Below are 25,690 nucleotides of genomic sequence, written 5' to 3'. Positions count from 1 at the left end.
GGCCAAGGGTGGAGGGGTACCCAAATCTTCCCAACCCAGGGTACTACCAGAGAAGGGATAGCTACCCTTCCCGGGAACAGCCCAGGGGAGAAAACAGAACCCCGTGTCAGCCTGAGCGGGTTTCACAGTTAGAGCGCCAGGTCCAAAATATGGCACAGGATCTGGGTCGCATGCTGAGGGTGCAGCAGAACCCTCAGATGGGCATGCCGGCGCAGAATGCCCCAAATTCTGGACCTGGTGCTCCAGATCAATGCCGGGGGCAGCACCCCGATAACCCACCGGTTCCCAGGGAGGAGGCACAAGGGGAAGGGGGGTGTAAAGCCTTGGAGGAAGCTTCCTTCCCCACTTGTAAACAGCCCCTGGAAACCCAGGAACCGGAAACAAAATCTCCTACCCCTGAAAGTCTGCCACCCAAGGAGCAGAGAGGAGGTAGGAGAAACAAAGGACCCAAACAGACCCACTTTGTGGAGGAGGTACGGATCTTCCAATGTGAGGGAGAGGGATCCTCACAGGATCCTAGGAAAAGGATCTTCTCATTCTAAGATGGGGGAACTCCTCCCAAAGAAAAATGGGTCCCAAGGGATTCACATCCAGACTGGGTAGATGTGGGGACTGAGCTAGCGCCGCCCATCATCCCATCCCAGAACCAACACCAAGAAAATCCCCTGGCTCAAACCCATCCTGGTGACTGCCTCCAAAAAGGGGGGGGGCAGCCCAGAACCAGGGGAACTCAAAACTTCTCCTATCTCCAGTTGCCAACTTTTTCTTTCAGATTCCCAAGACTCTCCACAGAATTCTGCCCAAATCTCTTCTCTCTCCATGTCCAAAACTAAAAAATTAGCCCATCAGTTGTCAAAAATGTGCATTATCTGTGCCCCCTTGCAGAGAAGGAGGGAAGATACTATGCCCCGGTACAAGTACAGGGGCAGGATACAATTTTGGCACTGGTGGACACTGGATTCCAAGCTACCCTTCTGTCCAGAAAGGCCTTTGATGAACTAAATTCAGGAAGGGGGGAGAAACTACCAAATTCCTCTCACCCCTCTTCCTGGACAACTTCAGAACTTTGACGGGAAGGAAATTCCCATCGAGGGGACTGTGGATTTAGACATTAAAATTGGGCGACACAAGGTCAAACACCGATCATAGTAGTGACTCCAGAGGGTACCGCTTGTTTACTAGAGAATGACCTCCTGAGAAGGTTGTCACCCCTAATAGATTGCATAAAGATGGTCCTCTGGACCCAGACTAGCCGACCAATGAAGTTAAAACAGAGTGTCAACCATGTTAGTTTAAACGGCACATGCCACATGGTTGAACAAAAATCTGACCAAGTAGAATTTCACTTCCAGAACAACCAAATTCCAGACGTGACAGTAATAGCAGTAGGACAACAGACTGGTGGTGGGGGGTCCTCTCTATTTCTGAAAATCAACCTTCCTTCCAGTTTAAGGTGGTATTCCACACTGGAAGGAAATACTCTGAAATTCTTTACCAATCCACAATCAGACATTCCCACTCCAATAGTCCAGAAAGATGTGAAATCAGCTCAGAGCCTGGCTGATATTCAGCAAATTGGAGAGCAGTTGTTCATCCCGTTCAGTTAAATGAAGGGAAGGACTCTGTTCTCACCAGAGAGTGTGTGAACAACGGTAAGCGCTTCATCAGCGAAGCCATGTTCCGCCAACTCCCAAAGATACAGCCATTCCCACATTCAAACTGATAGACAAATGGGAAATGGATTTGGAAGCACCCAATTTCAAACATCTCCTACCAAGCAGGTGTATGCTCAAAATCTCCATTGGCAACAAGAGCATAGTCCATAAATGTTGGGTCGTGCAAGACATCACTGCCGCCTTTTACTTAGGCAGTGACATTCTCAACCGCTTTGCCATTAGTTTGGACCTAATAAACTTCAAAGCTTGGTCCCGATTAGCGGATAATCCCATGGGCTTTGATGACCAAGAGAAAGCATTTAGGTCAGCTCAACTGCTGCCTTATGCAGTTGAAATTCAGATTGGAGAGGAAGTCACCATCCCAGAAAGGACCCGACAATTCTCCCTGGGTGTGAAAGTTAAAAGAGGACAAAAATTGAAAAACCCTGATGCTTATATTCATCTAAATGCTTCTCTCCAACAACAAGGGTTGGGGGTAAACCCAACACCATTATTCAATATAGAACATGACACCATTCCAATAGAGGTTAACAGTGACTGAAAGAGTATCACTCGAGCCGCAGGCACCATTATTAGAATGGCGGTTGATGACCAACATTTTTCCATTGATTTAGGAAATTAACTGTTAGGACCAATCCCCAAAGACTGCTTTGACAGTGACAGTGATGACAACACAACACCAGATCTTCACTCTGCATGGGGGGAACTTCCCGGTGTACACTTCCTGCCCTAATGGTAAGGAAGATGTGACTTGTGACTTTAGAAGGGATAATGTGATTTTCCAGTTCCATGAGGGCTGCCTTCGCCACCTGAAGCCACCAGTCCAAATCAGCACTCTGACCAGGGACTTCTCCACCCAGCTGGAGGAGGCCGCTGAGATAGCGAAACCAGACGTCTTTCCAGGCTTCAGGCAGATGGTTGAAGAGAGAGTCAACCTAGCTGATGCCTGTGCGACTCTGGAGCAGAAGCAAAAATTGAAACAAGTTTTCGCGGATTTTCCAGATCTCTTTGTGGTGAACTCATATGACTGTGGTCGCACTGACATCCACACAACAATTCCCACGGACCCTGGCATGACTCCAGTGTTTGTGAAGCAATATCGCTTGCATCTCGCATCCATGGAGTCCCTTACTGAAATAATTAAGAACCTTGAGTCCCAGGGGATAATCCGTCCAGTACACAGCACCTTCAATAATCCGGTGCTGGGAATATTGAAGCCAAACGGCCAATGGAGACTCTGCACCGACCTTAGGGACCTCAACAAACGGGTCCATACTTCCCAATGGCCTCTTCCCTACATTGGCCAAGGGCTAGCCCAGATCCAGGGGTCCCAGGTATTCACTGCAATAGACCTGACCAATGGATACTGGACCGTGCCTGTCAGTAGAGAGGACCAATACAAGCTGGTTTTACCTTTGGGGGCCAGCAGTACACATGGACCCTGACTCCCTTTGGATACCTCAACTCCGGCAAGGAATTCCACATTTTCCTACACAAGGCCATGCCTGACCTGGGTGCGAGAGGTAACCTGGCTTATGTAGATGATGTTCTCATCAAAAGTTCATATGTGGAGGAACACATGGCAGAGATCCGTTATGTTCTGACACAGTTGAGGGCCACCGGAGCAAACCTTTCCTTTCAGAAAGCACAGTGGTGTAGAACCCGTGATAATTTCTTGGGGCATGAGATTACTCCTCAGGGTCCCTGTCCCCAGGAAAAGAAAATGGAAGCACTTCAGAAACTGAAAGACCCCACAACTCTGCAGGTACTAAGGAGCCTCCTTGGACTGACTAATTACAGCAGAAAGTTCATTGAGGGCTACGCAGAGATCACTAGACCCCTTATTCATCTTTTGAAGGGGGAGTCAAGTGGGAATGGGATCCAGAACAAGCCGAGGCAGTAAGACAACTCAAAAGAAGCCTCTCACAAGCACCCTGCCTAGCTTACCCTGTCAGAAACAAGGAGTTTTTCTTGGAGACAGGGTTCTCTAATACATGCTTGACTGCAGTATTATATCAAAAGCATGACAAGGTCAATAAAGTAATCTCCTATGCGAGTAAAACTTTATCCTCTGTGGAGGAAAAACTCAACGACTGTGAGAAGGCACTCCTGACAACGGTGTGGGCATTGAAGAATTACCGTCCGTTTATCCAGGGGGAGCACATGGAAACTCCACACCAGCCTCTGCAATATCTCCAAAGTGACAGAATCCGGGCCAGAAATGTGAGTAAAATCCTGAATTACTTCCTGGTTCCTGTCAATGCAAGGCTTTCCTGTGGAGGTCAGATATGGCCAAAACAAGAAGAGTCCCCTCGAGCAAGGTCTGGCTGACTTGCATGATTGTGCCAGAGAAAACTGTCTCGAGGACGAAAGTCTATAAATCAAGGACAACATGGAGGCATACCTTAAATCCCCACACAAAGTCTTTGAAGAAGATACGTGTGAGGGAATGCCCACTGTCTGTGTGGATGGATGCTCTTACCATGTTGACAACAACGGGGAGAAAGAAATTGTGGCCGGCGTAGGGAATGCATGGGTGAATGAGTCCCCAGAACCCTCCGCTGGATACAAGATGGGTCCACGAAGTAGTCAGGTGGCAGAGTTGATGGCTGTGCATCAAGCCATCCTCACTGCTGTCCAACATCAACTCCACAAACTGGTCATAATCACAGATTCAGATTATGTACGGAACGGGTTTGTGGAGCACCTGGTTAATTGGAAAACAAGAGGCATGCTATGTGCTAATAACAAGCCCTTGAAACATGGGAAGGCAATTCAAAACATTGATGATCTGGTCACTGTGAATGGGATGACCATCTCCTGGAAGAAGATCAAGGGTCATTCCAAAGTAGAGGGACCAGACAAAACTGGAAATGACTTAGCTGATCAGCTGGCCAAAACCGGGGCCAACCAAGGGGATCTAATAGAGATTGAGTCCCTGTTGGGGGAAATCCAGGTCAATGCTATCACTAGGTCCCAGACAAATGCTCACAATGATCTTTCAACTGAACAATGGAGTAAGGAGACCCCAGATGCTGATTTTCTTACGGCTAAGAAAGGGGATCCAATAATTGGTCAATTTTACCAACACTTTGAGGATCCTGAGAACTTTCACCTGACCGATACCAATTACATTGGGAAAGAGGACCTCAGAGCGTTGATGAAATGTCCAAAAATGTTCCGAATCCAAGACGGTTTGTTGGTAAGGAAATCCCAAGCTGGCCATGATCAGTGGGTGGTTCCTAACTCATTCCGAAGCCTGATGTTAAGTCACGCCCATGATGCGGCCACAGCCGGTCATAGGGGGTTTCATACAACACTTGAAATCTTAAGAGAGGTTGCATACTGGCCACACATGGGGCAGGAACTCGACCAATACTTGAAGGGGTGTCTTGTGTGTGCACAATTTCAGCCAACATCCCTTACACACCGTGCGCCTCTCCAAAAGAGGGGGATGACACTTCCATGGTCAGATTTGGAAGTCGACTAAATAGGGCCCGTTATTCGCTCCTCTAGGGGGAATAAGTACATGTTGACAGTGACATGCTTATTTACTAAATTGGTGGAATGTCTCCCGGCCCCAAACTGCAAGGCAGAAACAGCAGCTGCCCTGATGATCAATCACATCTTTTTGCGTTTTGGACTACCCCAAAGGATTGAGTCAGACAGAAGTAGCCATTTCACCAGCGAAGTAATGACAAAGATGTGGGAGATACTGGGTGTTAAAAGGAAGCTACACATTGCTTACCGGCCAGCCTCTTCTGGTGCAGTAGAACGTTACAACAAAACCATTGTGAGCATCTCAAAAATGTCTGTGGCAGATTCTGGGCCAAGTTGGGATATCTGATTACCTCTTGTCCTAATGGCCATCAGATCTACCCCTTCATCTGCAACTAAAATGTCACTGTTTGAGCTGATGACTGGACGCAGGATGGTGCTTCCCCAGCATCTGCTCTACAGGACCCAAGAGCAGACATTGATCAATGCCTCCACAACTCATGAGTATGTTGAAAATTTAAGAAAACACCTTCAACATGCTTTTGCCTATGCTCAGCGAAATCTTGAAAGATCAGCCGATAGCATGAAGACCCACTATGACTTGAAGACTACCAGGAAAGAATACAATGTAGGAGACCGGGTCTATCTATACAATTTCCAAAGGAACCAGACCAAACAGTGGAAATGTCTGCCTACCTGGAAGGGACCTTTTGAAATTGTAGACAAGATCTCACCAGTCGCCTACAAGATACGCATCCCCAAAGGCAGTTTGGCAGAGGGGGAAGATAAGTGGGTCCACATTAATCAGCTAAAGTATTGCCATCCCAGACACACTCTGCAGCAACTGGAGCAGTTCTCTGGAACCCCAGAGGGGGCCACTCCAGATCAATACATTTCCAACCCTAAAATATCCCACACATAGTCCATAAAATACAATGATAAGAATGCAAATGTCTCCTGATTTATAAAATGTACATGCTCGCCCCACTACATTAATAGTGGTGGGGAAATGTCTACGAATATGTTTCTGCCGCTTTGCTTTGTCATCTTAGGAGAGATAAACCATGGAGACTGACCAAGGAGGATGACCCGGGGACCGGGAGCAAAGATCTGAGGGGCCCGGAGTACCGCCCAATACTCCCATCAGGACCGGCGAGGAGAATCGATTGATCCACCCTGATGGAGGAAAAGATGCTGAACTTTGCCATCTGCGGAATCAGAAGAAGTTGAGACTAACATCCCAGTCTTGCGAGTTCCATTGATTGACAATCAACACCATCACAAGAATGGGGCTTGTGGGATGTTTTCACCCACGCATCCAAGCCCTACAACATCGCTGGCAGCTCGAACATTAGAGTGGCCACCGGAAAGCATGCTGCTCACCAGAAATCATCCAAAAATGTGCAGTAAAAATCTGAAAGATAAGCTGCCATCTACTTTTGCCATGTCAGTGAGCACAGGAGATCACTGCCTAAAACCACCATGGGGATACCCACACAGTAGCCTGAAACCACTTGGAAAAAGCAATGCTGATTGCAAAGGAATACAGATCTGTTCAAAAATCCGTTTTATTTGGTGTCAAAAATTGATAAAATCATGGCTCACAAAACCACCAAAAAGATCCAACCTTCTTGGGGGGTGTTCCACATTACTCTACCGCAAGAATCCACATCAGTACAGTATTAGCAAGAATCCTATGCCATCAAAGTAAAATCCCCTTTTAAAAAATAGACAGCTGTCAAAAATGGGTGCAGTACCGTTGCTCGCCTCCGACAGGCGCTGGCGATCTAAATTCTGACAGGAGAGCTGTATTTCAGAAGGTAAATATGCCAAGCAAGAGAATTACATCAAAATGCCATATAGAGTGCCACTCAGTGATTTCATGTTGAAAAAGACTTGGTTTAAGGAGATATTGCTTATTTTAAAGTTTACAATGTTATATATTTTTTATAAGGAACTAAGTTGCAAGTGACTAGAAGGCAGCCTGATGCAGTTCAGACTTCAAAAGGTTTGCTTTCCCATGAGAACCCTTCACACCTCAGGCCTATAGACCAGAAGGCAGTATATCACAGGGTCCTGTTAATTAAGAGGGAGGAGATTTTCCCTGCAGCCTGGAGGAAGGAACAATGGGGGCTTTGGGACTGAATAGAATTAGCTGATATTGGGTGTGCCTGAACAACACTGCTCTGGGAGAAACAAGACATGTGACCTCTGAGCCAGCCAAGCTTCTGGGGCGGAGACAAACCGCTGTGTGTATTCAATTGAGAACAAATATATGTTTTATAAAATTGCAATTTACAAAGTGTTCCAAGCTGACAGAAATGTACAACTTGGAGATTTTTAATATGAAAAATTCACTCACAATTTGAGACTAAGCTGAAATCCGTACGATGTTCTGAGACCAAACCCTGTAATTATTAATATTGTTTCTGCTGTGTTTATGCTAGAAACATAATAACTTACAGTAATATGCTCAGAGAAGGTGCGTAGGTCTGTGTAAAATTGGGTGCAAGTCCAATATTGAAAAACCCACCAAAATCGTGAATCAGTTGTCATTTCTGAACTAAAGCTCTTAGGAAAATCAGGGTTGGAACAGAATGTACCTTAATTAATTTGTGATGTACACATGTATTCTCAACAACTTGTGTATCTGGGAAACATGTTTTGTTATGAAAAAATGATTTCTAAGTAAAAGCAAAGGGGAGTTTCTACACTAGATTGTAAAATGGCAGCATCATTCTGACTCATTCTGACTCACTACTCCTTTCTCCAGTCAGGTCACAGGGAATCCTCTAACCTATCAAATCATTAGTGGGGTGGGCATGAAGAGTCAGCTTCCACACCCACTTTGAAAACACATAAAAAGAGACTGCTTTGGACAGGCAGGGGACACTCACTTTCCACTTCAACTGATTTCTTGCGCAGCACTCTGCCGGACCGGATCCTGACAATATCCAGAAGAACTTCGACTCCAGATAGATCCAGAACCAAGCTCTAGAACCCAAACTCTAGAACCTGAAGCAGAGGCCTAACCCAAAAGCTGAACTCTTCTCAGCAGGCCTAAGAATCCAGCAACATAACCAAACTATTCAACAGCCTTGCTGTGCTGTTCGCTTCTAGCCCAGAACCCCGTGCTAGAACCGAGATCCGGAGAAAGCACAGCTGTATCCAGAACCCATCAGATCCAGTTCAAGAGACCAGACCAGACCGCCATGCAGTGGCGATAGCAGACCAGACGCCGTGCTGTGAACAGAACCCAGAGGGCCTGAGACCTGTCCGGTGGCGAGAGAACCGCAGCCCAAACCTGACCAGATCTGTGACGAGGTCCATTCTATTCCAAAACTAGGAGTGAGTATCCAGTTTAGAACTGTACAGAACCAATCTCTTAGTCTAAAGTAATCTTATCCCATCCATTTCAACCTGTCCAGAACTGCATTCAGAATTTTGTGTCCATCCTGTGATTTCAAATCTGTAAAAGCGTCATCTGTCATTCTGAAATCTTGACTTTATTTTTGAAAATCTACCTCCACAAAAACGTCTGTATCTTTTGAACCCCACGTCCTAGAAGCAAAATGTAACTGTCATTTTAAAGCTAAGATCCCAAGCTTTCCAGCAAACTCCAAACTTATAGTATAATTGCGATGTACGCACGTACCAATCTAAAGTAACTTTCACCTACCCCGAATCTCCTTTAGTGAATTAAAATCATTTTTAGCATATTTTTCACTTCATTGCATCACATGTAAAAGGACTTTGCCTGCTTTAAATCATACCTATTCTCTCTAAGCGTGCTGGGGGGAAATGGAATTGAACTGCATTATTAATTGTATTCTTGAAACCTGTGTGTCCTCATTTCCATCTCTTCCTATTGCATAAGGGGGGAGTGAGTTGTCACAAGGGAAAAAGTGATCATATTATCTCTTGTTGAAATCATACCAAGTTTCTTTCTGTGTTGCATTCTTTCCCACCTTGAATTTTCTTGAAACCATATAAAGTATTCTCTGCTACCTTATCCTTTCTATACTAACTCCTTATTGATTAAAGAGAGTGCGCTATTGTAATATTACCCATTGTTGACCACTATTATATTCATAAGTGTGCTATCAGATATTATTTTGTTCATAAAAGTGTGATATATATATATATATTGTTTAACTTTTTCAATAAACCTTTTAATTTGCAAAACAAACCTACTTTTTGGCTCAGTGAGGTCAGGGGGATTCAAAGAGAGGGGCGTTATATAAGGTTTCATCATCCAGATTTAAGAACTTTGCCATACAAATATATATAAATAAGGGCTTCCATTGGGCATCCCAGACTAGGCATTGACTTAGTTGGAGTGCTGGATTGAAGTCACTTACACCACCAAGAAGCTAAGGTTGGGGAAGCTCAGGTACGTCATTTAGGGGTAGCCAGGGGTAGCAGCTGCTAACCCTGAGTCCCCCCTGCCACCCCTAGACATGTCATTGCTACCCCTAGGCCACTAGAAAAAGAGCAAGTGCCAAGAGCAGATATCTTTGTTGCACCTGACAAAGGCGTTGTAAATGCAGCTAAATGTGCCACAGCTTTTTTCACCTGGAATCTAGATCTCATTAGCTGGTTAATAACAGGGATGCAGGAGAAACCGTGAAGCCGCCATCACTAACAAGCTGGCAGTCAATTAGTGAAAAATACCTGAATGGGTTCAGAGGTGGGGCTATCTGTGCAGCTCATAGAAAGTACTGTAGCAACAGGAAGGGTATGGGGGATAAATCTAGCTAGCTGGCAATGGGTAACAGCAGCCTACAGTACTCAGTGACAGCACAGTATAAACACAAAGCTCATCATTGGTACCCGTTGCCTGCTTTGCACATCCAGCAAGCCACTGGGCCTATCATGAGAGGGGTGTGCTCCAGTGGCTTCTGCCACCAGTCCTGCCTGGGCACTGTGTGTCCTGACCCAGATCTCCCTTACCTGCATCACAGGCACACTGTGGATAGACGAAAGATGAGATAATTAATGTACATGAAGTTGTCCTCCACCTTTAAAGTAAATCATATGTTGCTTCCTCAAGCAAAATATATATATATATATTTGAGTAGATAGCCCAAGGGCAACACACTTGCTTTGGGAACAAGAGGATGCAGTGCAACATGGGTTTAGCTCCTGTTCCGGTGTTTAGAAACGGGAGTAGGCTGGCACTAAGTAATATATCAAGGATCAAAGAAAATAATAAAATTGTCATTTTCTAAGGATGATGTCATGGAACTGCTGCTGCTGCTGTTTACATTTGAAAATAAAAAATACATACTACTGTGACCTGCTCTCACCTTTAAATTTGGATCAGCTGTTCTCCTAAGTAAGCCCTGTGGTACTTGAGCTTGTGCGCGTACTTTCAATTTGTGATCAGCTGTTCATCACATTGCCAGTGGACCTTGTGCTTGTGCGCGTGCTTAGAATTTGTGATCAGCTGTTTATCACTTGAACAACTCACCACCATGAAACTTCGACAACTAGTAAAAGGGGCAACACACTCGGCAAGACACACACTGGATGCAATTTTTGCATAGGAAAAACTCATCACCACGGCACCGCCGATACAAATACTTTGGAGCGACCATCTCATCATCCCAATCGTGATCACTCTGCCTACTCAAGTCTGCATCCAACCTCCTAAAATCACAACCACCACAAAAAGAAACTGGAAACACGTCAAAGAAAGCAACCTATTCGAACAACTGGAGTTAACCAAACCCTCAACTACAGAACTAGAGTTAGCTGACCAAACGGGAAAGCAGAGATACTACACAAATGGATTGCGGATACAATTGACAAGATAGCCCCAGAAAATCATTCACACCAACAAAAAAGAGAGCGATGGCAAAATGGTTCACCCCACTATTAAGCACCATGAAAAAGGAAAACAAAAAGATGGAAGTGGAATGGAGGAAAGAACACAACCCAGACAAAAAAACACTGTTCCAGAAACAAATCCACACATACAAGAAGGAAATTTCAAAAGGCAAAGAGAAGGCATTATGATGACAGAATCACAAATGCCACCAACACACAAAAAGAAATGTTTATCATCATCAAAGAAATGAGAAACCCTCCAGGATGCGACAACCCCCTCGGAAAAACTCTGCAATGACCTGGCAGACCACTTTAAAAAAAAAAATCAATGACATCCGACAAACCATTCAACAGGGACCAACCAACAGCAACATACAACCAAACGAACCTAACTCAGAACCTCAGCACAAACTCAAAAACTTTCCTAAAATATCAGCAGAGGCATTTGCAATGCTGGTAAAACACAGCAAGAAAGCTGGTTCACACATGGATCCCTGTCCCCCGGACATCTACAAATCAATCCTTTCACAAGGAACGCCATCAGAATATTACAAAAACCTTCTAAATCTATCACTAACAACAGGAACCGTGCTGAGGATCTTCAAATCAGCTTACATCAAACCACTTCTAAAAAATGCAGCGGCAACGTAGATGACATCTCCAACTACAGACCGATCTCAAACATTCTCTACCCGGCAAAACTACTTGAAACCTACGTATACAAACTAACCCAAGAATATGTTGAAAAACACCACCTACTAGACCAAGCTCAAGTCGGTGTCAGACCCACAAAGGAACAGAAACAGCACTACTATCCATCTGGGACGACCTAAAAATGAACACAGACTCCAACACAACCTCAGCTCTTATTCTGCTCGACCTCTCTGCAGCCTTTGACCCAGTTAGCCACGACACCCAAACCAAAAGATTAGAAGACATAGGCATAACAGAAACAGCACTACGCTGGACTAAATCATTCCTAGCAGACAGAAAAGAAACAATGCCGCAGGAGTGTTGCATAACCCGAAGGGCATGACTTGATATTCAAGCAAGCCGTACTTAGTACGGAAGGCTTTTTTCCATTCATCTCCTTTTCTGACTCGGACCAGGTGGTACGCTCCTCGAAGGTCCAATTTGGTATAAATCTGGCCATCTTTAACTTGGTCAAGCATCTCAGGGATAAGTGGCAAGGGGTAGCAGTTCTTCACGGTGATCTGGTTCAATGCGTGGTAGTCAATACAGGTTCTCAAGTCTCCTTCCTTTTTCGGTACGAAGAACAAAGGACTGGCTGCAGGGGACTTCAAAGGATGGATAAATCCGTTTGCAATGTACTGGTCTAATTCTAAATAGGATTTCAAATGAAGGTTTTCTGGTTCTGTGAGAGCGTAGATCGTGCCGCAAGGGATTTGTGCACCAGGAACAAGGTCGATCTGACAGTCATAGGGCCTGTTCAGCGGCAATGTATTGGCTTGGTCCTTTCAGAAAACATCCTGGAAATCATGGTATTCACTTGGCAAGGTATTAGTTGCTCCCAGGGTTGATACTGTCGCTCCGGAAGTCATGGGGATACAGACATCGGGTTTCTCCTCTTGGTAATAGCAGGGGAGCAGTCACCGGGGAAGGTTAATTTCCGTGCCCTCTAGTCTATCAGAGGGTTGTGAGCAACCAACCATGGCATCCCTAGTATTAGCCTGAACTGAGGTGCCTTGATGAGATCGAATGAAATAGACTCCCGATGTCCGTCCTGACACAGCAAGGTTACCTCTGTCTCAACTTCCAATCTGTGGGACCGGGAGGTGTGGAGCTGGCCTGTTGTTATAAGGCCCACTTCTAAGGGCCATATGTGCTCCCTGTCCGCTACCAGGATGAAACGACTGCCACCACCTGACTTTCCCCGAGGTTGCTACCTCACTCCGCTATGAAACTGGACTACCAAGACTCGCCTACTTCCCTCATCATGGGTTAGTTCCCTCCTTCAATTTGCCCTTTCCATCCCTTCTTGGGACCTTCACTCTCTTTTCTGCTTGTTCTAACATGTTTCCCAGCTATGCTCTCTAATGCACTAGTTTCAGCACTCACCTCCAACTTCTGATGCATCCCGCATTTCTTCACCATCGCCTTAGTATTTAACTTTGAAAGTCAAATTTGTGTGTGTTTTATATTTAACTTTGGCCATAAATTGTAACGTGCTAGCCCAGCGACTGTGCCATACCGCTCTACTTGCATACTTCTCCCACTGCCTCCTCTCTCCACTCACCCATGGTGCTATCTGTTTCTCCAATCTATTCCAACTGCTTCTCTATCAACTATCCTTCCCTTCTCACTACGTCTGATAAGAAGAAATTTAAAAAGGATATCTTGGCCTTCAACCCAGGTCTCCCCATTGCTGATACCTATTTGAGCGCCTGTTCCAGACAGACCCTCACTGACATCCTCTTTGTCGTTCCTTCGCCAGATCTATGGACCCCTCTTATGATTTCTGTGCCCCGTCCTGTCTCCTCCTCTCCCATTAATGGTGGAACCCGCTGGGAAGTCCTCATGCATTCCTTTGACTCCTCCAGAGTCATCATTAATGTCTACTTAAATGGCACTGTCATGGTGCAAGGCCCTCAGGCCAATCTCCTCCTCTTTGATAGGCGGTTAGTGCCTCATCAACTTCCTTTCATCTCCAGCTGTCCCCTCCTCTCCTCCTTTGGCTACCTTACCCTCTCTTCCCTCCTCTTCTGCCCCACCTCAGGCTCCCTCCACACCTCTGCAGGGCATAACTTTGATTTGTACCCCTCCTGTGTAGGTCTTTTAGGCTGGAACCCTTCTTCATCTTGCCACTCTCAACTCTTGCTCTGCTGTCAAGAACTCCTCTGACATCTGCCACCTCTTAGAAGAACTAGACCTTAATGTCCTCAGTCTTACCGAGACATGGTTTACGGCCAGCTCTGTCACACGCTTTGACACCCTCCTCCCTACAAGATCCTCTCCGCGCCCAGATCCATCTCTCCCAGAGGGGGTGTAGCTCTGATCTTTCCTTAATGGATTCCTGCCTCTATCATCCGCACTCAGACTTACTCCTCTTTTGAATGCCTTGTCTGCAGGCTATCTCTCTCTCCTTGCTACTCTCTTACTGCTGCTACTCTCCACCGGCCCGAGGTCAAATCACCTCTTTTCTCTCTGAGTGGGAAGACATCTTCTCCTCCTTCCTGGCCTCGAGCACTCAACTCATCCTCCTTGGTGACCTCAAGATCCATCTCGATTCTCCCCGTTCCTCATCTGTGCTCTTTCGCGATCTCTGCGATTCCCTCTCTCTCTCTATCCTCCCCTACTGTCCGACTTACTCTGCAGGTCACACATTTGACATCTTGATCTCCTCTGGCCTCCCCCTCTCTATTCCTCTGACCACTCCTCTCTCCAGGAGTGATCACTGCCTCCTCTCCTCTCATCGATCCCTCTCTTCCCCCCAAGCCAAGCCTACTCCAAGATTGTCACCTACCTTCTCGGATGTCCGGCCCATGAAGCGTGAGTCAGTTGAGACTTTTGCTGCCACATTCTCCCTCTCTACCTCTGGCTGACTCACACCCTGACACAGCTTTGTCCCTGCTCTACTCCTCTTGCTACTCTTGATGCTCTTGCCCCTGTCGTGAGAACTTATTTGAAGTCCAAAGCCAAGTGCAATTTGTGGTTTGATTCCAACGTAGCTACACTTAAATATAATTGTGGGGCGGATGAGAGGAAATGGAGGGCTTCTTGTTCATCCTTTGACAAACTGGCCTGTCGCCTGCTCCAAAGTCAATACAGACTGTCTGTCCGCACCAAGTAGAGAGTCCAGATTCAAACCCATGTCTCTGCGGCATCTAACAACTCGGCCAAACTCTTTAAAATCTGCAAGGAGCTGGCCAACCCTGCTGCAGTCTGGACCCCTCCTCTTCCTTCCCAGGCTCTTTGCAATGCCCTTGCCCTTCACCTTATCTCTAAAACCCAGGACATCCTGTCCACCATCCCCTGCCCCTCCTCTTGCCTCTCTGTTTCTGCTTGCTGACCCTCCTACAGCCACCGCCCCACCTACTTTCTCATCCTTTCCTCTTTTCTCCCCTGAAAGTCGCTAGACAAGTCCGTTCTATGAAAGCCTCATCAAAAGAAGTTCAACCCTGTTCTTCTAAAACCATCAAAGACCACATTGATACCCTTGCTCCTGCCCTTGCCGATTTTTGCAACCTCTCCTTTTCCTTAGGGTCTTTCCCCTCCCCTCTGAAGCACTCCCTTGTGCATCTTCTCCTCAAGAAGAAACCCACTGCTGATCCTTCTTGTCCAGCTAACTATCGCCCAATTTCCATTACTCCCTTTTGCGGTAAACACCTGGAAAAGCTAGCCATTTCTCAGCTTAACCTTCATTCTGATTCTGTGGGCTCTCTCCATGACCACCAATCTGGCTTCAGAGCTGCTAGAAGCATGGAAACTGCTCTCTTGAACATCTGTGAAGACCTGCTCTCCAACCTTGACTCTAACATTCCCTCTGTCCTCATTCTACTCTATCTCTCTTCTGCCTTCAACCATCTCTGTGACAACCTGGGTATCACCGATCAGGTGCTGGCCTGGCCGACCTCTTTCCTCTCTGATCGACCCTCCCAGGTGCAACTTGAGTGTTTCCTATTATTTATCGCCCTCACTACCTTTGGTGTTCCCCAGGGGTCTAACCGTTCGCCCTGGCTTTTCAACCAATAACTGGCAACTCTCACCCACTGCATTGCCATATTCTGCTCAAATTTCCAGTGCCATGCTGATGACACTGAGCTCATTTTCAGGCTTCCCTCGGCCACCTCCTCTCCTTCTCTCATCTCTGATTGCCTAACTGCCATTCAAGATTGGTGTGCTGCCAACGAGCTTTGTCTAAATGCCAACAAGACTGAGATCCTCGTCATCGGTACACCTTCACCATCCTTTCCCCTCACTCTCTGGCTGGCCTCCCTTGGCCCTCTTCCTACCCCTACCTGCGAGGTTAAGAACCTCAGGGTCATTTTTGACTCCACACTTCCTTCTCCTCCCACGTCTCTGACGTCTCTAAAAAGTCAAACTTCCTACTGCACCTCCTCAGAGGTACTCTACCTTTCCTCTCCTTCCCCCAGAGGATCACTGTCTCCCAAGCTCTGGTTCTCTATGTTGGACTACTGTTTCAGCCTCTTTCTAAATCTACCTGCCTCCACTCTTCGCCCTTTACAACTAATCCAGAACAAGACTGCAAGACTTGTCCTTGGCCTCAAGCCCTGGGATCGTATCTCTCCATCTCTGAAATCTCTTCATTGGCTTCCAATGGATGCAAGGATAAAATGTAAAACCCTCTGCATTATCCACAAGGTTTTTGGGGCCTGGGTCCAAAGTACCTTCAATTTTCCCTCTGTAAATACCTCCCCTCTCAAGTTCTTTGCTCCTCTACCTCTAACTCCCTCCGGGTCCGTCAGTTTTCAAAGAAACAAGCTGGGGGTAGATCTCTGTCTTCGGCTGGTGCCTCCCTTTGGAACAGCCCCCTTGCCACTCTGAAACTTGAGGAGAGCCATCTCCGGTTCAGGAAGCACCTCAAGACCTTCCTCTTTGTTTCTGCCTTTGCCACCCTTCTCCCCTGCTGATCTGTTTTCTCTCTCGGCACTGTGCACCTGACCACCCTCTGTCGCCCGGGCCCAGGTACCTGCTCACCCTGCCACCCTCCTGCTTTGCCCCTGGACCACCCTTTGCAATAGGTTCTGTATCTGCAACCATACAGTCCCCCACCCCGCTTTTCTTCTGCACTTATCAGTTATTATCCTCTTGGCTAAACCCAGCACTGCCACTTGCTGACTGCACTAACACCGTTTATCGCCTCATTTATTTATTTATTTATTTATTTATTTGATTTATTATTATTTATCTGTTTCTCCTCTGTTCCACCCTTTTCCACTTCTCCCCCCTTCCATGCACCTTTCCCCTTTTTCCCTTCCCATGCACTTGCGCATTCTCAATGTCACTGTGCCTAGTAAGATCGTTGTTTTGTTCCTCCCCTCCCTTGCCTTGTTGCGCTCTGATACACTTGTGTATGAGCGCGATATAAATAAAATATCATATCATATCCTTCTGTGCTATCTCCCATCTAACAACAAAAAAAACGTGGTTACTTACCAAATAAGCAAAACAGAAAGGTGATGGCTGGAAGGTTTCAAATCATTCATAACCACTGGCACAGCTCTGGGCAACCCTCCAGACCATTGTTTTTCTGGTTGGACTTGTGTTGGTCAGTTGCTGTTTCCAGTCTGTGGCCAGACATTTTGCAGGCACTGGATGTCTGTGTTTTGGGGTTTAGGCCTCTCCGAGGTGCTCTGTCTGTTCACAGTTTAGCTTGAGTGATGTACAATAGTCCAGGTTGTTGTGTTGGACCTCTCGTTACTTTCGCAGTAATATGGTAATATGGGCTTATACATACTGATATTAACGCTACATATGGTGATCCATTCTTGTATGAAATGTACATCATATTACAGTGATTTCGGAACCATATTTTTCTTAGTGTACTGAGCAACAATGCTAAGTGATGCCACTTCCTGTTTTGTCAATGGGTGAAAGATTGTGTGCCATCACTTCCTGTGATGTTGCTTGGGGATGGAGTCAAATTTAATCATTTCCTGTGATGTCATCAGAGGTCAAGGGTCATCTGATGTCACTTCCGCTACCCCTGTCATTTTGGTGAAATTACATCCCTGGGAAAGCTGATGAGGTTATGGGAGACTGATAAACCCAAGCAGAGAGAATGCAAGCTCATCAGAGGGTCAAAGGGCTTCAAAGAGCCCAAAGATACTGTAAGACTTTTGAGACTGGAGAAGGCAACAAGGTTACGGGAGCCTGCTAAGCCTGAGTACAGAGGAAGCCTATCAGAGGGCAATAGGGCTTCTGAGATCCCCCAGAAATGTAGAGACTGTCAAGGCTGGGGAAGCCTAGGAGATTACAGGAGCCTGATAAACCCAAAGAGGGAGAAAGGAACCCTATCAGAGGGCCACAGGACTTCAGATAGCCCTGAGAAACTGGGAGACTTTAACATAATGGAAGTGAATGCTCCAAAGAAGTAATGCCATGGAGAGAGGAGGACAGCCACAAGGGTTATGGGAGCCTGGAAAACCTGAACAGACAGACGCTGTACCGAGGTCCTGCTAAAACAAGCATGATACAGGGATGGAGGACTTTTAGAAGTCCAACAAACCTGTAATGTAATGTTTATAATTGGGACGAGTATGAATCTAGAGGGTTTGAATATTTGCAAGCAAAACCACAACTCTGTCAACCACCAAGGGGGAAATATTGCAATGGTCTTAAAGAAACCTTGTTTTTCCTGTGGAAAAGGAAACCTTATGGAGTTATTGAAAGGTTAAAGCACAGAGCCTGCACAGAGGCCCGAGAACTGTATTATAAGGAATTGCGAACTTTGAGAAGGCTTGTTATTCCTGAGGAACAGGAAACCTTCTGGAGTTCATGAAGCAATGGTACACAGTATCCACAGAGAGGTTATGATCTGTGTTTTGTGACATTTAGGAACTTGTGAATCCTATGGACAAGAGATCCAAGTGATGTGGCCAGGAAGAAGCCTCCTTCTTACTTTTGAGGTTTCCTAAGTGGTAGGGCTAGTTAGACACTATGTTTTGGACTAAGATTCTTTTTTAGGCACCGTTAAATTTAGTTTATTAAGCAGGGAACATCACTCATAGTGGTAGTGCTATATAGGCATTTGTTCTTTTCTTTTTAATGAACACCCGTGAACATGCCGCTAATTACTTTGGCTCCTTCTTCTGGTTCACCACAGTACACTGTGTACTTTGAGGACATTTCAGCAACCTTTTACCAGATTTTCCTGTTGTCGTTAGACAGATATTGGCTTAAGGCAGAGTTGTAATTATAATTAAATGATATCCCACCCTGCAAAGACAGATACACTAGATGTGTTCATGTTTTGCTTTTTATTTATACTGTTGGCATCAGATTAGGAGTGTCATTGAGGTGTGGAGTGATACAAATTGTTGCTCATGATTTTAAAACGTTGTGTTTTCAAAAAACAAACAAATAACTAATGTTAAGTTGTTTTTCTCCTTTGAAGATATAGATGCTATACACATCTGAAAAAGCTACCCAAAATGAAATTTAACAGAACATTCTTAAAGCAAGTAAATCACAAATTGCAAAGATAATGGAAAATATATTTTTTGATAGAAAATCATGAAGAAATATATTTGCTTTATGAAGATACATATTGATGATATTAAAGGCAATTGAAAAGAAACCAAAAATGTTGCTTTGTATATACATAGGAGAAAAAAATCCCACATAAAACATATTCTCCCCAGTGAATATTTGTATTGTCCTTATGAAGGTGGTTTCCCATAATGTTGTGTTAAATCTTTAGCTGCTAAATAAAATGGTACTGAGATTTTTATGTTTTTTTCTTAATAGCAATTTATTAAACCAATTTGGATTCAGTCATAAAACGTCCATCCTATTTCTGCAGTGCAATAGCCCATTTACTGTAGAAGGAAGATAATTGTGGTACTGGATATGTAAAGTGTTTGTAGTGTCTTCCACACCTTTGTACTCAGAAAACAGTACTAAAGCACAGTGCTCGTTTGTTCACATGTACCTTTCTCTCACTCTCAAACAATTTAACTTTGGACTACACAGCTTTTCCCTGTATACCTATTATTAACATGCTAGATGACTCTTTATTCAACATTTCTTAAGTAATTACTGGTGTCTTTAAGTATATTGAACATTGTTTTTTTTTATTTTTACTACACTGATTTAAATATATGTTTCTTTCCATATTTTGTAGACGATTGATTGAAGATGCCTCCAAAGGAGTGGATGAAGCATATCATAAGAACTACTACTACACACATAGAAGTAGAGTTCCTAGTACACTTTCTGTAGAGAATGCTGTTTATGTTTTGAAAAAAATGAAATGTCTCTTCAGCGTTCCTGCATATTAATGTACAGTTATCTGAAACCTCAGAATCTGTAAACGAGGTCACCCGAATTAGGAAGCTACCTGGAACCACAAGTAATTTGAGGCAGTCAAAGCATATTTCAAAATCTAAACGTCAATTTCTTCAAAAGAGGTAGAAATAATGCATTGATCTGAAAAAAGTAGAGATGCACAGTAATTTTGGAGGAAAACATAGAATTAGGGAAATCCACAAAATTATTTTTTACCACCGGGTTTTTTTCTAATCTTTGGAAAACTGAAGCAGATTTGTCTTCAGCGATTCCTTTAAAGAAGTAAATTGGAATTGCTATCTAAAAAAGCCTTTAACATAAAAATGAAGCTGATAATTTTAAGGTTAAATTGATAGAGAAATCTCAGCAAACTAACAAAGGTTTCTTGCAGAAATGTAGATCTTTTAGAAACAATTAGTCAAGAAAATGTTTGCCTAGTTTTTGTGGGTATTTGCTTCATACTGCTCATATAAAGAGGTTTTTAAATGAAAAATGTTATCTTCATGAATCAGATGTGATTTGTAATTAGTGAAACAGGAAGAGAGTATACATTTTGAAATGACGCAATTCATGAATGAGAAAAAATAAAGAAGTGTTTAGGCAACAATAGAGCATAATTAGGGTACATTTGCACTTGCAACTTTCACAAAGAATTGTGTAGACTTTTAAAAGTATTTCTATTTTCTTTTCACAAAAATGGCAATGTGAGAAGACAAATTAAATTGATGGCTATGATGTTTGTGAATTGACTGGACTTCAAGGTCATTCTTTAGTATTTCTAGGAAAACTAAACTATCAGCATCAGTTCCAACAAATATGTCTGCTGAAAGTGCACCACTCTAAAATGCACTCTCTTTCTTGAAATATATGACTGCAAAACACCATGTTTGTCTCTTGCACTTTTCAATAAAGCATAGCCTACTGGCACTATAAAAAATATAAAGTCTAGAATCAAATAAACTGAGAAATGTTTTACTAAGTATGACCTTTAGATTGCAATGTCAACTGTTATAGCTGGACATGAAGACCCTATACTTTCCAAGCAAAGCATCCTTTAGAGGATTTGGCAAGGGAATGGCTGCCTTTGAATCTGCTGCCACTGAAAATCCTGACAATGTATGTGTGTTTCATGGACACACATTCTATGAATCAAAAATATAGAAAGTGGACATGTATCAAAATGTACATGTGAAGCTTGAACATCACTTTATCTCTATTTATATCTAAAAGAATGTTTTAATCTAACTGAAACTCAAATCATATGTACATATTGCTTAACTGTTTTCTTTAAAAGACATTACACCCTCTAGAAGTATTTTAAACAAGTGGCTACATTTCATGTTTCACTTGAAACCCTGAATATGTTTGAGGTGATTTCTTTGCACACAGTTCACCCTTTTCAGTTGGATGTTATACCACACACCAAATTGTCTAAGTTACATAGAAAACAGCTAGTGAAAAGCGTGAAGGTATACGTGGTGAATGTACCACATTTTATGAAGGAAATTGCACAGAACATGCGAGTGAACATTCAACCTGAGGATAACTTGTTGGTTTTGTCGAATTAAATTGACACAAAAGCTAAAACATATCTGTCAAGAGCTCATTGATGTTTGGAAAGTAAACAAAATGGAATATTTGGCAGAAGAGAATTAACTTTACCTTGAAATGTGAAACACACCAGAGGTTTCTCTTCTTGTAGTGCTTTTAAGAGAAATTTCCACAGAAGAGCAATTTCAGCAAATTACAGCCTTTAAATCCAACACTTTTTTTATTCATTGCACTGTTCATCCATTACATTCCTATGAAGTTGTGGGTCATACTCCTAAACTGTATCAAAATTGACAAGCTAAAGGTTCACCAATAAGTGTATGCAGAAGAAGAGTCTGGAGGCTCAATGTTTTCTAATGCTTTTCCCCACTGGAAAGACTGCAAGGATGGATGATCGCCAATTAGCCATTTCTGCTCCAGAATATTGTTGCACAGGATGTATTTTTGAGGACCCCAGTTTTTGGACAAACATAGAATATATCTTCCAGTTACTGTATGAATATGAATTTTATAATCTTTGCTATTCAGTGTCACAATTTATTACACGGCACACGCAGGCCAGGGATCTCCTTCCCCCACAATGAGTGTGGCGCACAATAAAAAATGTTTTTTTTTAAACTACGGATCCTTTTGAGAATGCCTCCAACACGTCTCGCACCCAACCTCCATAAACACCCTGTGTCACAATGCACTAGGAACCAGGCCGGTGTGTATCAATAAGATATGTTTTATGTATTATTTGATGTCAAATTAGAACCAACAAATTACAACAGCTCCCAATGTTGTGGAAACACAAAAATGCAATCACTTCTGGAAAACAACCAGGTTAAGATATACTGTCACAAATCCTTCCTTTTTAATGACAAAACAGAAGAAGAAGAATTCAACACACAATGATAGCACCCTAGTTAAGCACTCCCCCTGTGACACACAACCCCCAAACATCAATTGGACTTGATTCCTTTGAATGGAAGATAGTGGCAAGAAGTAGTAATACAAGGGGAACATCAGTTTTGATGTGCTACCCACAGAAACAAAATGGGGAGCCAGCAAAGAATGGGAAAATGTGTTTTTAGAGCACAATGGAAGAATGAGGTTCTTAATTATGTATCACAACTGCTTATGGAAAGAAATAGAAAGAGAGGGAATTTGTTTTGCTTGAACATGGAAAGACAGTCAGGGCTTTTAGGGAATACTAGTCAGCACACAAGGAGAAAATCGGTTTTAGGATATTCAACACATGGGAAATAGGAAAGAAAAGGCAAATGGAAATTCATTTTTTACCTCTCAATAAGAAAAGAGGAACAGAAGGGGAACATTGGTTTTTGGAATGTTAAGCACAATTTCAATGGGAAAGAAAATGCAAATGGGGATTTGTTTTTACTGATGCTTAAAATTACAGGTAAGCTCTGGGAAAGTGGGTAGATCACAAGCAGAAAATCGGTTTTGGGTTAAGATGACAGATGCAATGGGAGAATACAGCTGCAGAGGGAAATTCGTTTAACAGGGCACAATTGAAACACAGTGACAAATTTGTTTCTCAGATCACAATGGGATTAATTCTTTTGGTCAACACTTTATGACTATACCAGTTCACAAAACACTGGGAAAAGATGGTTGGTTTCAAAATACAACAACACAAATCCCGTGAAATAAATGGAGAAATTAATTTATTTGCTTAGAAAAATACAGTAAGGTTTACACAGGAAAATGGGGATTCTTCAAGGGGCAATGACTGAAATACAGGCAAATGGCGATTTTGTAAGGGGGAATTATCTAATGCAATGATACAAGAATACTGGGCCTACACAATCTATGGTTTCAGGTGTTTAGTTTACTTACAGGAGAGGTCTGGACTGGACATCAGGGAGTGACAAAGCACCACTGCTGGGACAGCCAATGGGGCAGTCAATGGCTTCCTCTTTCCTCCAAGGGGTCCCAAGTCAGCTACTAGGTCTCCTGGTTCCTCTGCAAGATTAGGGGCCTCATTCCGAGATTGGAGGCAGCCATGGCGCTATTTGCGCCATGGCTGCCTCCAATAACAGAACCGGCACCAGTCTTGTTCAATGGGGACTTACCGGTGGAGTCCGACCCTGGCGGGACCGGTAAGTCCCCATTGAACAAACCATTCCCCATCCCCATTTGAGCACCCATAGGGCTCAATGGGAATGGGGAGGGTGCTAATAACGGGCTCATGACTTGCAAGCCCGTTATTAGCACCCTGGTCCCTTAGCGGGGCCCGTAAGGGACGTGTGGTCAGACCACACGTTCCTTACGGTCCCCGCCAAGGGACCTTGGAATGGGGCAGTAAGGGATTACTGGCACGGGTCTTCTTACCGGTGCCCAGTACCCCTTACCGCCCAAGTCGTAATGACCCCCTAGGCCTCACTGTCAGTGCTGGGATGTTCCTCCAGATTTCTGGCAGCAGCTCACCTCAGGGATTAGTGCCAAGTGTCCTGATCTGAGGCATTGTTACTTAGTTATAGGGCAAATGACATCACTAATGTGTCATACTTCCCGCAGAAGGGATAGGTTAATGTTGAAAAGTCCACTCCCATCTGTGTGTTGATAGGTCTAGAAAATGTGGGAATGCTTTGGGACATCAGGGGAGGAGACCACTCCATCATCTTCCTTCAACAGGGGGGCTTGGGGTCTTGTTCAGGGACATAGACATCTCACTGCATGACAAGTGCCCTTAATGTTCATATTTTGACAAATATGAAGGCATTTGTTAAACCTGTATTTTACTGCGAGTCAAATAACACTACTCAGGAGTTTGTATGTCATTCCTGTGCAGAGCTATAGTTTTTCTTCATTTAGTCCAGAATTATATCAGTGAAAAATGTGTCCCTTGGTGGGCGGTATATGAATAATATTTTACATGTTTTATCACATTTTTACATCACTGGTAAACACAATAAAGCTCCTGTCACCTTTTCCTGAATAACTTCATTTGTGTGTACTTTACAAAAATCGTTTTTGGATGCACAGAAGGGTTTAATTGACACCTTTCCAGAAAGCTTACAATGAATCTTGTGAGATAAATATTGTCAATTTTACACGATGAAAACAATGGCCCTCATTACAAATCAGGCGGTCCGGAAATAACGGTGGCGGTAAACCCGCCGCCACCTTTGTTTCCGGACCGCCTGAACCCGACTCCTGCAGGGGGGAGGTGTTGTTCCCACCAGGTCTGAACTGGCGGGTTTAACACCGCCTGCCTGCAGGCGGACGAGGAAACACTGGCAGCATCACAAGATGCTGCTGGTGTTTCCATGATCCCCATTCCCATTGAGTCCCATAGGACTCAATGGGAATTGGGATTAACACCATTCCGCCTCCTTGATTCCCGGGAAACCGGGGTTGTAATGCCCCGGTAATTCTGGGAATCACGGAGGTGGAATGGTAATACGAGTCTGGCGGTAACCAGGCGGTTTTACCGCCTCGGTTACCGCTAGACTCATAATGAGGCCCACTGTCTCCCATGTAATACAACGGACAGTCAAACCCACTCATTGGCCCTGGCCCCACCTTCCTGGAGCACATGACACTAGCAGAGGTCTGTGTTTAGATTAGCCTGCACATTTCAAAGGCTAATGACAAGCAAATGTATGTTTTTATTGCAGCTTGTGGGGCCCGGGGTCATGAAACTGGAGAGCAGATCTATCTTTATCTCATCCACACTGCACATTTGATCTCTATAAGTATTTAAGTTGCATTTTTAAGTGAAGGCACTTGATGGATGAAGGGGCTTAAATCCCCATAACAATGGGGCATTGGAATCCAGTTTCACATGTGAAGAAATCACAAGCAGAGAAAGAAAAAAACAATGGCAAGCAACACCGAGCCTTTCAACACTAAGCTGTACATGCCTTTTTTAACTTCACATTTTCACTTTAAAATAAACTCTTGAAATGCACACAAGCTTAACAGGTCTATGTGTCAATGTTCCCTGCATACAGGGGTTAAATGAGGGCATCATAATAGAGGTTTTGGTGCACTTCTGGCTTTGCAGATTGTCACTTTAGAGGCAAAATCGAAATGTCATTTTGTTGCTTTCCACCTCTGAACGGACTCCATTTTAAACCCAGTTCAGCATCCCCTTACAGATTCTGTACACTTTTGTTTCCTCTGTGATGAGC

General features: G+C 44.1%; 1 long non-coding RNA gene across 1 annotated transcript in view; it reads left to right on the top strand.

Moving 5' to 3' along the window:
- The window catches only part of LOC138510431 (uncharacterized), a 128,290-nt gene extending 104,768 nt beyond the window's left edge, over window positions 1–23,522 (top strand). The window contains exon 3 of the long non-coding RNA XR_011280388.1: window positions 19,834–23,522. This is a non-coding gene — a long non-coding RNA (uncharacterized lncRNA). The remainder of the gene's footprint in view (window positions 1–19,833) is intronic.
- Window positions 23,523–25,690: the final 2,168 nt, after the last annotated feature.

The sequence above is a fragment of the Ambystoma mexicanum genome, chromosome 6p (genome assembly GCF_040938575.1).
Source record: "Ambystoma mexicanum isolate Mex_15411 chromosome 6p, UKY_AmexF1_1, whole genome shotgun sequence".
Classification (NCBI taxonomy): Eukaryota; Metazoa; Chordata; class Amphibia; order Caudata; family Ambystomatidae; genus Ambystoma; species Ambystoma mexicanum.
The sequence above is the reverse complement of the archived record's forward strand: the minus strand, read 5'-3'. Positions and strand labels throughout refer to the sequence as shown.